The 13,477-nt window shown below is 49.2% G+C and overlaps 1 pseudogene; it reads right to left on the reverse strand.

The window, feature by feature from the left end:
* Window positions 1-13,023: 13,023 nt before the first annotated feature.
* On the reverse strand, window positions 13,024-13,174 carry LOC127190214 (uncharacterized; annotated as a pseudogene).
* Window positions 13,175-13,477: the final 303 nt, after the last annotated feature.

Consider the following 13,477-nt stretch of genomic DNA (forward strand, 5'->3'; position numbering starts at 1 on the left):
AGACATAGGCAGTTTTCTGACCTATTGAATGTCCTCTGAGGAGTAGTGTGGTTGCTTGGGGCTGGTGGGGCCAGATCTGCGGGGTCAACGAGGGCCAGGTAGGGTGCGGCCTCTAATGCAGTTGTTCTTGCCATTTGGTTGGCTTGGTTGTTTCCTACTGCTGAGGGCTAGTCCCCCTTCTGATGTACTGGGCAGTGAGTGATAGCTAGCCTCTTGTGAATCCAAAGGGCTTTTATGAATGCCATATTTTTCTTTGTTTTTTAATAGTTTTTCCTTCAGCTGACAATAAGCCTCTCTCCCAGTAGATGGCGCTATGCACATGGGTGGTGTGAATGTGTACCAACTGTCAGTGTACACATTTAGCCTCAAGTCCCTCCCTAGAGTCAGTGCCTTTGTTAATGCAATCAGCTCAGCTTTCTGAGCAGGAGTCTCGGCAGAGAGAGGCTCCGCCCATATGGTTGTGGTTAAGGACAGCACTGTAGCACCCGCATACCTCTTACCATCCAAAATGAAGCTGCTCCCATCTGTGAACCAGGTTTCATCAGCCTTGGCCAAGGGGACATCCCGGAGATTATTTTGGACCCCATGCATGTAGGCCAAGGTCCCAGCGCAGTCATGCAGGGGAGTGTCATGGTTCAGGTCTGGTAATTGGGTTAAGTGGGTCAGATGTGCATTGCTCAACCATCAATCTGGGGCTTGCCTTAGGACGCCCTGGATGGCATGAGGGGTGCTTATAATAAGTCCTGTCCAGATGTTCATTTATCAGCGCCTCTGACCAACAGTGCTACCGAAGCAGTGACAGGAAGGCAAGGGGCCAGCTGGCTGCCACTAGGTCCAGTCTCTTGGGTAGGTCAGCTACTGGCCTCCAGGGTCTGAGAGTCTGAGTGAGGTCTCCTTAGCAATGGCCTCTTTTTTTGTTTGTTTGTTTTGTTTTGTTTTTGCTTTTTGGAGACAGAGTCTCTCTGTGTTAGCCTTGTCTGTCCTGGACTCACTTTGTAGACCAGGCTGTCCTGGAACTCACATTGATCCGCCTTCCTCTGCCTTCCAAGTGCTGGGATTAAAAAGGTGTGTGCCACCACGCCTGGCAACAACGGCCTCTTTTATGGTGTCAAAGGCTTGCTGGTGCTCAGCTGTCCATGAGAGCCACCGGCTTTCTCTTTTGTGGATGCATAAAGCAGCTTACTGAGCTCTGCAAAGTCTGCTACCCCGAGTCTGCAGAGTCCAGGCAATCCCCAGAACTCCTCCTGTGCTTGCCTCGGGTTTTTAGAGGATGGAACCGTAAGGACTGGCTCTTTGTGGTCATCTGGCAGCCATCTGCTACCTGTTTTAAAGGTGTAACCCAGGCATTGTACCTCTGATTTGCACATCTAGGCTTGCTTCCTTTTTAAAGATTTATTTATGTAGATGAGTGCTCTATCTGTATGTACACCTGCAGGCCAGAAGAGGGCACCAGATCTCATTATAGATGGTTGTGAGCCACTGTGGTTCCTGGGAATTGAACTCAGGACATCTGGAAGAGCAGCCAGAGATCTTAACCTCTGAGCCATCTCTCCATCCCAAATTAATTCGTTACTTTTTGTTTGTTTGTTTTTCAAGACAGGATTTCTCTGTGTTAGCCTTGGCTGTCCTGGACTCCCTTTTGTAGACCAGGCTGGCCTTGAACTCACAGCAATCCACCTGCTTCTGCCTCCCGAGTGCTGGGATTAAAGGTGTGCGCCACCACCCCCCGGCTCTAGGCTTGCTTTCTTTGCCTGAAGGAAGTCCTTGGTCCCTTGTGGACAGGTTTTTTCCATCAGCAGCCACTATCAGCAGATCATCCACTTACTGCAAGAGTAACTTGTGGGTGCAGTTCTCATGGAGAGCCTCACTGAAGATGGGGGGATGGTTTGAAGCCTGTGGTTGTCTCATCCAGGCCATTTGTCCATTTACTCCGCTATCCAGATCATACTACTTGAACACAAAGTAGTCTTGACGTTTTGGGGCGAGAGGCAAGCTGAAGAAGACATTCTTTAAATCTAGGATGGTATACCATTGGCATTCTGGGGCCGTGCATTCAGGAGGGCATACAGTGTGCCGTGATTGTATGAATATCATCACTCGTTTGTTGACCTCCTGGAGGTCCTGCACTGGCCAATTCGAGTGTAGCTTCTTACACAGGTCATCCGAGTGTAGCTTCTTACACAGGTCATACGAGTGTAGCTTCTTACACAGGTCATCCGAGTGTAGCTTCTTACACAGGTCATACGAGTGTAGCTTCTTACACAGGTCATACGAGTGTAGCTTTTTAACCAACAGTAAGGGCATGTTCCAGGCTGACTCACATTGAGAACCCCCAGTTCCAACACCATCGGCTTTGAGAGATGATCCCCTTTTTAGCTTCTAAAGGCATCGGGTACTGCTGGATTCTTGCTGGATCTGCACCAGGCTTTAATTCAATGAAAACGGGTAGCCTGTGCTTGGCCAATCCCATACCCTCGTTTCTGTCCAGGCCTGAGGGAAATCTTCCAGCCAGGCTTCTATGTCTCTATCTGTCTTTATGGCTAGACTGAAAAGTCTGTATTTATCTGCCAAGGTGGTGGTGGGGATGTGAACTGGGGGCCCTGTCAGTCGAGAACTTCGATTCCATTTGAGGAGAAATGTATTTGGGCTCCTAGTTTAGTCAGGAGGGCCCTTCCCAGCAGGGGGGTAGGGGAAATCTGGTATCACCATAACTGAGTGGGTTACCCGGCCCATCCCTAAGTGCACTGTTCTTCGGGTAGGCCATGGATATTGTTTCATCCGGTGGACCCTTGCACCCAGGACGTTTCATTAGACAGCCGGCCTTTTGGTTGTAATAGTTGACAATGGGGCCTGGAGAGATGGCTCAGCAGTTAAGAACACCGTCTGCTCTTCCAGAGGTCCTGAGTTCAATTCCCAGCAACCACATGGTGGCTCATAAGCATCTATCGTGAGATCTGGTGCCCTCTTCTGGTGTGCAAGTGTACATGCAGGCAGAGCACTGTATATGTAATAAATAAATCTTTAAAAAAAAAAATAGTTGATGACAATCGTCCCATGCTGGCTGATGGGTGAAAAGGGCAGCATCAAGCAATTCTATGAGGTCCTTCAGATCCTCAGAAAACCTAGCATGCCTTACCTTCCAGTTATAAAGATCACTGGGAGCGAAAGGCCAATAATATGGTTGGTTGCCTCATTCAACCATTGGCCCAGCCACTGAAGGCCCAAGGGCCATGGTAGAATCAACCTTGGGTGTGGCCACCTCCCTACTCCTAGTTCCTTGTGCACGGCCCCCCATTCTGCCGGCACTGGGGGCCAAGCTTCTGCCTGGGCTGTGGAGGCTGCTTCCCCAGGTGGTGGCACAGTCTGTGGGAGGCTAGGGTAAGGTGGTGGCAGAAAAGTCATATCTTCCTCTGTTCTCCCCTATAGCACTGGGCAGAGAGGGGGTGCTGTTGGGCATTGCAGAAGGCTCTGTCCTGCTGGCTCCTCAGTCTCGGCTGTCTTGCTCAGGTTTTGTTTCTCTGCTGCAACCAGCACCTCTTTAAGATCTGAGGGCTTAAGGTGGAGGAAAGATGTGATCCAAGGTGGAGGGTTGAGCATGAGATCCTGCCAGACAGCTATGTAGGGGGACTGGTCCAGGTGACCTGTGTTGAGTCTGAGGACCACTCGTTTGACTTTTTAAATTAATTTCAGGCTAAAGGTTCCTTCCAGTGGCCAGCCGGCATTGAAGATGGGCCACTCGGACCTGCAGGAGGTAGTAAAATGTCTTTACTTGAGAGAAAGAGTATCGCCTCTAGCCGTAGTCTCCTTGAAACGGGCCAGAATTAAGTCTAGGCATGTAGATGGAGTCTGTCCCATGTCACATGTCTCAGTCTTGCCCAAAAGAATGAAAGTAATTACCACAGATAGACAGACAAACCTAAAGCCAGAAAGCAGATTCCACTGGGCAAGTGAAAAAGAATCTAAAAATGGAATGAAGGCGGCAGACCGTCCCGCCACTGGAGCGACCCTTTCGTTCATCTCAGTCAACTAGACAATCTTGGGACCCTGAGTACCACTCTTGGGGCACTCTATCCCCTCCTAGGGACCTTCCATCCCTCTCTTGGGGCACTCTTCCAGCTCCTTTCCCATCTAGGGTGTCCCCAAGAGCCCCATGGCTGAGTTATCCCAGAATGTCTTCCAGGGTCTCTACAACAGCTGCTCCCAGCCACTTGCTGCCTGCTGCAGCTCACCGCTTTGAGCTCTCACCAGGGAACACAGGACAAAGACATGACGCTTGGCCAAGGCAACTGCACTTACCCAAGATTGGCTCCTCCGATTTTGGGGTTCCCAGGGTTTTGGGGTATCCCGGATGTTATGCCTGTCCTGAGACCCCCCAAAAGACCACTGGGAGGTGAAAATGATGCAAGCACAAGAAGATCTTTATTTACAGCTCCAGCTGAGCCGAGACTGTCACCAACGCAGTGATAATCCAGAGGCGACCACGATCTTTGAGGATAATTTATAGGTCTCTTTCCCCCAAGCACCCCTGAAGCAGGGGGATCACAACTTGGCAAATGCCTAATGGTTAGGATACAGAAGGGGATCTTATGTTTCAAGGTGATAGGTTATGAGAGGGGACCAAATCCGCAAAGGTTCTGACCTTTTTTGTCCTCTCTGGGCAGGCTCACTAACAGAAAGGAATGCAGCTGTGACTCAGTAACAAGGAGGGGTCCTCTGGGCCCGTCTCTTAGCAACCCTATCTCAGGTGGGCTGGAAGGAACGTGGAAGGCTGGTCCCTTGCTACAGCTGTGCCCAGGCCTTTAATCCCATTTCTTAAAACTTTGCCCCAGTGACCCTGAAATATGATTTTGAATTCTTTTTGGTCTCTCACTACTAAGCAGATCAACTTAGGATCAACCAGGCACCATCAAGTATAAAATGAGCATCTTTGTTCAAATTAATGATTGGGTTTCCTACAAAGAGGGTCAGGGAGGAAAACAAAGCTGCTGAACTGGCCCAGGCACTTCAGTTCCCAAGTAAACTTGCCTTTTTATACTTTTCGTCTGGCTTCGGTTAGCTTATTTTGTTGGCGGAGATAACCCATCACCTTGCTGCGGAAACCCAGGAGAAGTTGAGTTCCCAAGCCTGGTGGCCTGGTGCTTCCCTGGCTATGTGGGGACCGCTTCTCTCTCTCTCCACCTGAGGCACCTTTTTTCGGTAACTGCCTTGTCCCCCAGCCGCTGCTGAGAGGCACCTGGTGTCTCTTTTGGGGTGCCCAGGGCTTCCCTGGACTTGGCTCTGTGAGGATGTGGCCAAGTGACAGCAAGTCTTCTGGAACAAAGCCAGGCCTGTATTTCAAGGTTTTCTCACATTTCAGAGACGCCTGTTCATGGATTAACCTCACCGAGGCATACCAATCGCAGAGCATCGAGTTGGGACGCCACTTCCATATTCTTGGAATTTGACAACAGCTGGGAAGATGGGTGCTTCTGGGTCTAGAGCTGATCCCCAGACACCTCTAGGGTGTCTGCTTCGAAATCTACCTAAACTGGGATTGGCTCAGAACCTTGCACCCGAAAGGCCTGGTCTTACCCTGCTCTGTGGCCTGGCCACAATATGTTTTAGGGAATCAATCCGAGTGGCCACCAGAGGGCACGCTAGAGTTTAATGTTCTCAGTGACCTTGAAATTTTCTGCTGGCATCAGCAAATTCACTGAGCTTCCTTACATCCAGCTTTTTTGGGAAATGCACTTCTGCCCTTCCCTCTGTATCCAGTACTCAATGGCCCAGGTCTTGTTGGCCAGGGTTACAGCGCCCCCAAATGCTCTTTTATCTGGGGACTGCCTGCTCTCCCAACCCTTTCTCAATCCCAACCTACTCCTCCTGCCTCCTGTGGGACCTGCAATCCTTAAAAACCCCTTGTCCCCTGAGGCCGCTGAACTCCTCCAGGAGCTTGAGTTCCCAAGTAAACCTGCCTTTTTATACTTTTCATCTGGCTTCGGGTGGCTTATTTTGTCGCTGGAGTTAACCCATCGCTCAGCAGCAGCAGCAGCACCAGCAGCAGGAGAGATGAACTCATCACTGACAGTATGGCAAAGTGAACAAAAAAGCAAAATGTGGTCTGCTTCCTTGCCTCTATCAGAAGGTGGAACCTGCATTCAGGGAATGTGTCTTTCCACATCAACAAACCAACAGACAAAACGGCACAGTGTCAAGACTTGAACACAATACAACCGGACAGATTCTAGACTTGCCCAAAGGGAACCGGGGAAGGGCTGGGAAGTCTCCAGCCTCCTCCAAAGGAAACCGGGGAGGGACTGGGACTTCTCCAGACTCCCCCAAAGGGAACCGGGGGTGGGGGGCTGGGAAGTCTCCAGCCTCCCCCAAAGGGAACCAGGGAGGGACTGGGACTTCTGCAGACTCCCCCAAAGGGAACCAGGGAGGGACTGGGACTTCTCCAGACTCCCCCAAAGGGAACCGGGAGGGGCTGGGATGTCTCCATACCTCTGATCTTAGCAGTTCTGCTGAATCCAGCTTCTACCATTTTAGGTCTCAGATTGCTTTACAGAAAAGATCAGAGCCAGGCTTTCAGGTTGACCAGCAGGGATCCCCAAAACAGGTTACCGCTGTGAGTGCCAAGACACCAAATGTTGGGCATTTTTAGGGGATGGGAACAGGGGTTGGCTGTTGTACTGACCAGTCATATATATTTGTAATGCTCAAGTCCCGAACCCTGCACAGACTTCCAGAGACAGCCAGAGGTAATGTACAGAGGGTCTTTTCATTGATCTTGCTCCGGAGCAAGGACAGTCAGTTCCCCAGAGGCTGAGGAAAGTGGGCGGCCTTGACTCCTTTGAATACAGGGGTTTTAAAGGCAGAAACCACAGTGGGACTTTCCCAGCCTTGGCATCACATAATTGGGTAAGGGGCATAGGGGAAGTTGGCCTTAATTGATAAGGTACAGGGCAGAGGACCTTTGAGTCATGCTGCAGGGGGGGCCTCTTATCTAGACATTTCATCTGCTGTAGCTGTTACACTGCGGGTCTCCCACACAGTTGGGGAAGGGGAAGCTGGCCCTAATCTGATAAGGTGAGCTTTTGTTTGGATCTCAGAGAACTGATCCCCTGGTCTAGCTCCCAAGGAAGTTGACTTCCAGCTGATTGAGCATAGGGCAGGGAGGGGGCTTCTGTTCAGGGAAGCTCTGTTTCTTCACAATTAGACTTTATTATACAATCCCACAATCCTATACAAGAAGGAAAAAGGGTTAAAGGGAAACAAGAGTAAACCTTCTGGTATCTGTTCCACAGGATGGATCCCCAGGTGTCTCTGGCCTGAGTGCTAGTCTGGCCTGTAAGCTGGTCTCTCCCCAAATCCACGTGCGATCCTGCTACAAAAGATGTAGCCTTCTCCTCTCTCCTCCGCCTGCATGTCTCTCTCTCTCTCTCTCTCTCTCTCTCTCTCTCTCTCTCTCTCTCTCTCTCTCTCTCAATACCCAGCTGGAGTCCCCCTGAGAGGGGCTCCATTCAGTCTATCCATGGTATTTTCAAGGACAAAGCCCGCCAAGACTGCTTTCACCTGGGACAAAGCTTACAATCCTTCCCATATATATTTTTTTCTTCTTTTTTTAGTTTTCTTTTCTTTTTGTTTTGTTTTTGAGACAGGGTTTCTCTGTGTAGCTTTGGCTGTCCTGGAACTCACAGTGATCCTCCTGCCTCTGCCTCCCAAGTGCTGGGATTAAAGGCGTGTGACTCCACGCCCGGGAGACCAATCATATTTTGACATAAGGGTTTGAGCAAGGAAGTAAACATGGGTGACTGAGTCTTTCCAGGTTACCTGGTTTCAGGAGCCTTAACTCAGTTCTTGCAGCCAAGTCCCCTCTTGGACTTTGGTCTGGAATTTTAGAATAAGAGAAAAGGCTGGGTGTGGTGGCACATGCCTTTAATCCCAGCACTCAGGAGGCAGAGGCAGGCGGATTGCTGTGAGTTCGAGGCCAGCCTGGTCTATACAGCGAGTCCAGGACAGCCAAGGCTAACACAGAGAGACCCTGTCTCGGGGGGGAAAAAAAAAAAAAAAAAAAAAGAATAACAGAAAAAGGGGTGGGCAAATTAAATCAAGACAGGCAACACCCATTTTCAACCTGTGTGCCTCTGTTTGGATAATGGATAGTGGCAACTTCCCTCTTTACATCCTGTTCTGCTTAGCATGAAACACCTGAGGAAGCAGGGTAGGAGTTGGGTTCCAGGGTCTGGGAATATGAAATCATTTTTGACCAGCAAGATGGAACTTGTTCCCCACATGGTGAGACCCAGCAAACTGCCTCCTAACAGCCTTTAATCCCAGCACTGGGGAGGCAAAGACAGGCAAATGCCTAAGTTCGAGGCCAGCCTGGGGTACAGAGCTGGGGTACAGAGTTCCAGGAAAGGCAGAGCTGAAAGATGCTACACAGTGAGGGACTGCTTTCAGTACCTACTATCATTCAAGAAGTTTCTTTGTGGAGATTGTACAGGCTTTTTTAGACTTGGAGATGGCACACAGTGATGGCTCACGGGATGTTCATTACATTTAAGCCGGGTGTGGTGTGCGTGCATACTTACAAAGGGAAACAAGAAGATAAGGAGGTCAAGGTCATCCTTAGTTACAGGGTGAATTCGATGCCAACAAAGACTCAGAGCTGTCCGGAGGACCAGAACCAGCAGGAGGCGCTGTAGTACAGTAAAGAGAATGATGGGCCCGGAACTCCAGCAAGTCATGAGGAGACCTACTAACACTTGGCCTCGGGCATGTAGGATAAAATAAGTTATCTTCAACACAGCAGGGGATTGGGACAGATGCTGGGACTGCGCTATTGGGGCTCCAGGTGAGAGTGGTATGGGAGAATGGGGAGACAGAAGGGCCCAGAGGGCCTAGGAGCCCCACAAGGAGACCACTAAGGCTGGCACGATCTGGACCCAGGGGGTCCTGCACAAACTGCTGTACCAACCAAGGACAATGCATGCAGTAAACCTAGACCCCCTATTCAGATCTAGCCAGTGGACAGCTCATTCTCCACAACTGTGTGGAGAACAGGGACACGAACTCTGGTGCCCTCTATTTGATCACTTCCCCTTGGTGGGGAGGCCTGGTGGCACTCAGAGGAAGGGGAAACAGGCTACCAGGATGAGACCTGATAGGCTGTGACTATATGGTGGGGGAGGAGGTCCCCTTCTGTCACAGGTCCAGGGGAGGGGGATAGGCTGGAATAGGGAGAGACAGTGGGAACGGGAAGAGACAAATGGGGGGAAAACAATCGGGATATAATCTGAATAATAATAATAAAACAGTTATTAGATGAGTCAGGAGCGGTGGCGCATGCCTCGAATCCCAGCACTCACAGAGGCAGAGGCAGGTGGATCTTTGTGAGTTCGAAGCCTGCCTGGTCCAAGACAGCCAAACCTTGCCTTAAAAACGACAACAACAAAAAAGCAAAGAAACAACCAAATAAAAACAACAACAAGAGAAAAGGATGCAACTGAGCAGGGCTGACCCTAACTACCCCTGCGACCTGTGTCCATTCCATCGTGGTTCTGCCCGATCCGCGGGCTCTGCTTCCTCCTCCGCCTCCCTGGCCAGGTTTGACCACAGGTGAGCCAGTTGAAGCGGGCCCGCCTTCGCTTCTCCGCACGGTGCGGACCGCGTGTTGCTTAATTGAGGAGAAGCCTTTCCCTTCCTTGGCGAGGGGCGCCGAGCCATGTACATCAAGCAGGTAGGGGCCGGCGACCTCCGCACTGGGGGCGCGGAGAGGCGGCGCGACCCGCGGGTGGGTCAGAGCTGTCGGGGGCGGGGAGGAGCGGGTCCCCGGCTGCAGCCCGAGCCTCCCGTCGGGGCGGAGGGCAGGGCGCCGCGGGCTGCGGGCGGAGGCCGGGTGGTGCTGCCGGGATGGTCCTGCGCCGGCCGCCGCGAGGGAAGGCGGCCTCGGGGTCCGGGCTGGGCGGGAGGGTCTCACCCCCTGGCCGCTGCTGGCTTTCCTCGAGAAGGGCGGACCTTCGATGCAGAACTCCTTGCGCCCCCTCCCTCAGCTGTTTACTTCTGTCAAAATGATCTTCCCGCGCAAGAGTACATAGACTTGGCGGAGCTTTCCTATTGCAAACTGTCAGGCTCTATGCATCCCATTTTAATTTTTATTTTAACATTGACTCGTTTGGGCCGGCCAGTGGGTCTCCCTGGCCTTGGAGTCAGGTGTTGGAGGATATTTGATCCCACCATGAGCCCCGAGATTGTGAACTGTAAAAACCCGTTTATTGTTTGGTGTGGCTCAGTCCTGACACACGCCTTTAATCCTGGGGCTTTTTGTGTACTGTAAACCAGTCCTTGTTGGTTGGGTCTGCCCTAGCCCTTCCTTTAAATCAATCCAAGGTCAAGACATGGAGCAAGCAGCAACCCACATGGTGGCTCACAACCATCTGTAATGTGATCTGATGCCCTCTTCTGGCCTGCAGGTGTGCATGCAGGCAGAGCACTGTATACATAATACATTACAGAAAAACCAAGAAACACTGACTGCTCTTCCAGATGTTTTGAGTTTAACCATCTGTAATGGAATCTGATGCCCTCTTCTGGTGTGTATGAAAACAGGTCTCATGTACATAAATAAATAAGTTCTTTAAAAAATAAGAGAGGTGGGACAGGTGTGGTGGTGCACACTTTTAATCCCAGCACTCGGGAGGCAGAGGCAGGCGGATCGCTGTGAGTTCGAGGCCAGCCTGGTCTACAAAGTAAGTCCAGGATGGCTAAGGCTACACAGAGAAACCCTGTCTCGAAAAACCAAAAAAAAAAAAAAAAAAAAAAAAGAGGTGGAGCAAGAAACCAGTTGACAGAGCACAGACAAGAGGGACTTTGAGTTGAAGGATATTTAAGATTATGGAGGAGTCTCAGCAGATTTCTAACTTGGACTCCCCAAAGTGAAATTTCCTCAAGCTGAGTGGAATGTTTTCTGTTTTGCATTGAATGAGAAACAAGAAATGTTAAAAAAAAAAAAAAAAAAGGCTGGGCGGTGGTGGTACACGCTTTTAATTCTAGCACTTGGGAGGCAGAGGCAGGCAGATCGCTGTGAGTTCGAGGCCAGCCCGGTGTACAAACTGAGTCTATGACAGCCAAGGCTACACAGAGAAATCCTTTCTCGAAACAAAAACAAAAAACAAACAAAAAGAAATGTAAAGAATGTTGCCGTAGCCGTGCCTTCTGTGTCTCAAGGGTGTCTCTTCGTCATTAGGTGATTATCCAGGATTTCCGAAGTTACCGAGATCAAACAATTGTAGATCCCTTCAGTTCAAAACATAATGTCATCTGTAAGTGCTCTTAGTTTAAAATGTCAGGTTTAGAATTCATAGATAGGTGTGTTCTGTCTGTCTTTAGGCCTGAGGAGACAGGAATTGTCTCTGAATTTTTTTGTTGTTGTTTTGTTTATTTTTTTTGTTTTTGTTTTTTGAGACAGGGTTTCTCTGTGTAGCACCACCATGCCCGGCCTGCACCACCATGCCCCGCCTGTCTCTGAATGTTAAGTATTCCTCTACAAAGGTTCTTCTTTCTCTTATCTGCACTAGTGAGTTGCTTATTTTATAAAAATAAAATGTTAGCCAGACATGGTGGCGCATGCCCTTAATCCCAGCACTCGGGAGGCAGAGGTGGGCGGATTGATGTGACTTCAAGGCCAGCCTGGTCTGCAAAGCGAGTCCAGGCCAGCCAGGCTACACAGAGAAAGCCTGTCTCAAAAAACCAACCAAAGAAACAAAAAACCAAAAAACCAAAACCCAAAAACCGAAACCATCTTCCTCTCTCAACTGTCAGTCTTTGCTCCGCCTCCTCTCCAGGAAGTCCTGCCTTCCACTTCCTGTCCTTCTGCCCAGCTGATTGGCTAAGCAACGCTTTATTGACAGTTGTTACATCCACTCAAGACATTCCTCCAATTCCCCTTTTTTGTCTAATTAAAAAAAAACCTTTTACCTATACATTTATATCATTACACCAATATACAATATGCACACACAAGAACCACAGAACAATTGTTATATATTTATGCTATACTCATAATGTTTCACTGTCTTCAACCCCATCAGAGACTTGAGAAGGAAGAAATTAATTAGCTGAGTAAATAGGAAGTGCAGGTTAGCAGCTTCCAAAATGCCTGAACACGTTGGAGCATCATCTTCAGCCTTCTGGCCCAATTTATCTGACAGGCATATTTGTGAAGCACAGACTATTGAGGACTTGCCTACCCTGTCTTGGCAGAGTTTGGCCCTCAACTCCACCTGCATCCAAGCTTGCCCATTTCAGGCAGAATTCTGTCTGTGGCAGAAAACAAGGACATTTTTACCCAGTGGCTGGTTTGCCACATCTGAAGCCATCCCCATAAGGAGGTTCCTCGCTGCTCATTACCTTCTTTGAGGCAGGCTGGGTGTTGCCAGGAGTCAACCTGTCTCATTTTCAAAGAATACTCAAAATGATAAAAGTTTCTTTAAATGCCATATTCTCTAGGTTTCTGAGGTTTTTGAAGACCTTATCTAAATATTTTACCTTATCTATCTATTGAACCTAGCCTGTACATTCTGATAAAATTGAATAGTATAATGAATTAAAAATAAACTTATTTTAGATCAATATTCTATACCAATGAATTAAAAATAGCCTTGTGAGTAACGGTTAAGGTCTGAAGTTGAAGAGTAGATTCAATAACCTCAGAATGGAGAACAGGAAGTGTGTTACGATGGGGTAGAGGTTTTGCATATGTTCATACAAGAAAGGAAAAATTGTGGATTGCATCAAAAATGATAAATAGACATGACAGAGGAAGACCCCCTGAAAATCATACATACACCCTTAATCCTAACACCTGTGTATAGGGTTGCTCATAAGTACTTTAGCATGAGAATGCTTGGGAGTTTAAAATACATGGAAGTTTAAAACACATATGCATTTAAGGAGGTTAATAATAGGCCAGGTGGTGGTGGTAGGGGCGATGCCCACCTTTAATCCCAGCACTTGGGAGGCAGAGACAGGTGGATCAATGTGAGTTCTAGGCCAGCCTGGTCTACAAAGCGAGTCCAGGACAGCCAAGGCTACACAGAGAAACCCTGTCTTGAAAAACCAAAATATAAAAAATGAAATAAACTGATAAGAACAGATACTACACTTGATCTTAGCCAAAAGGCCAAGAAGCAATCTCAAGGAGAATATAGGCAGTAAGCTTTGAACCCCTACCAAGACCTAGCCGACGAACATGATATTCTCCACCGTTGAGTGGAGAGTGTGATCTGACTCTCACACGAACTCTGGTGCCCCTTTTCTGACCATGTCCCCTGGATGGGGAGGCCTGGTGGCACTCAGAGGAAGGATAGCAAGTTACCAAGAAGAGACTTGATATTCTGAGAGCATATATAGGGGGAGGAGGTCTCCCTCAGTCACAGACATAGGGGAGGGGAGAAGGGGTGAATTGGGAGGGAGGGGAGAAGGGGAGGAAACAGGG

Source organism: Acomys russatus, chromosome 5 (assembly GCF_903995435.1).
Source record: "Acomys russatus chromosome 5, mAcoRus1.1, whole genome shotgun sequence".
NCBI lineage: Eukaryota > Metazoa > Chordata > Mammalia > Rodentia > Muridae > Acomys > Acomys russatus.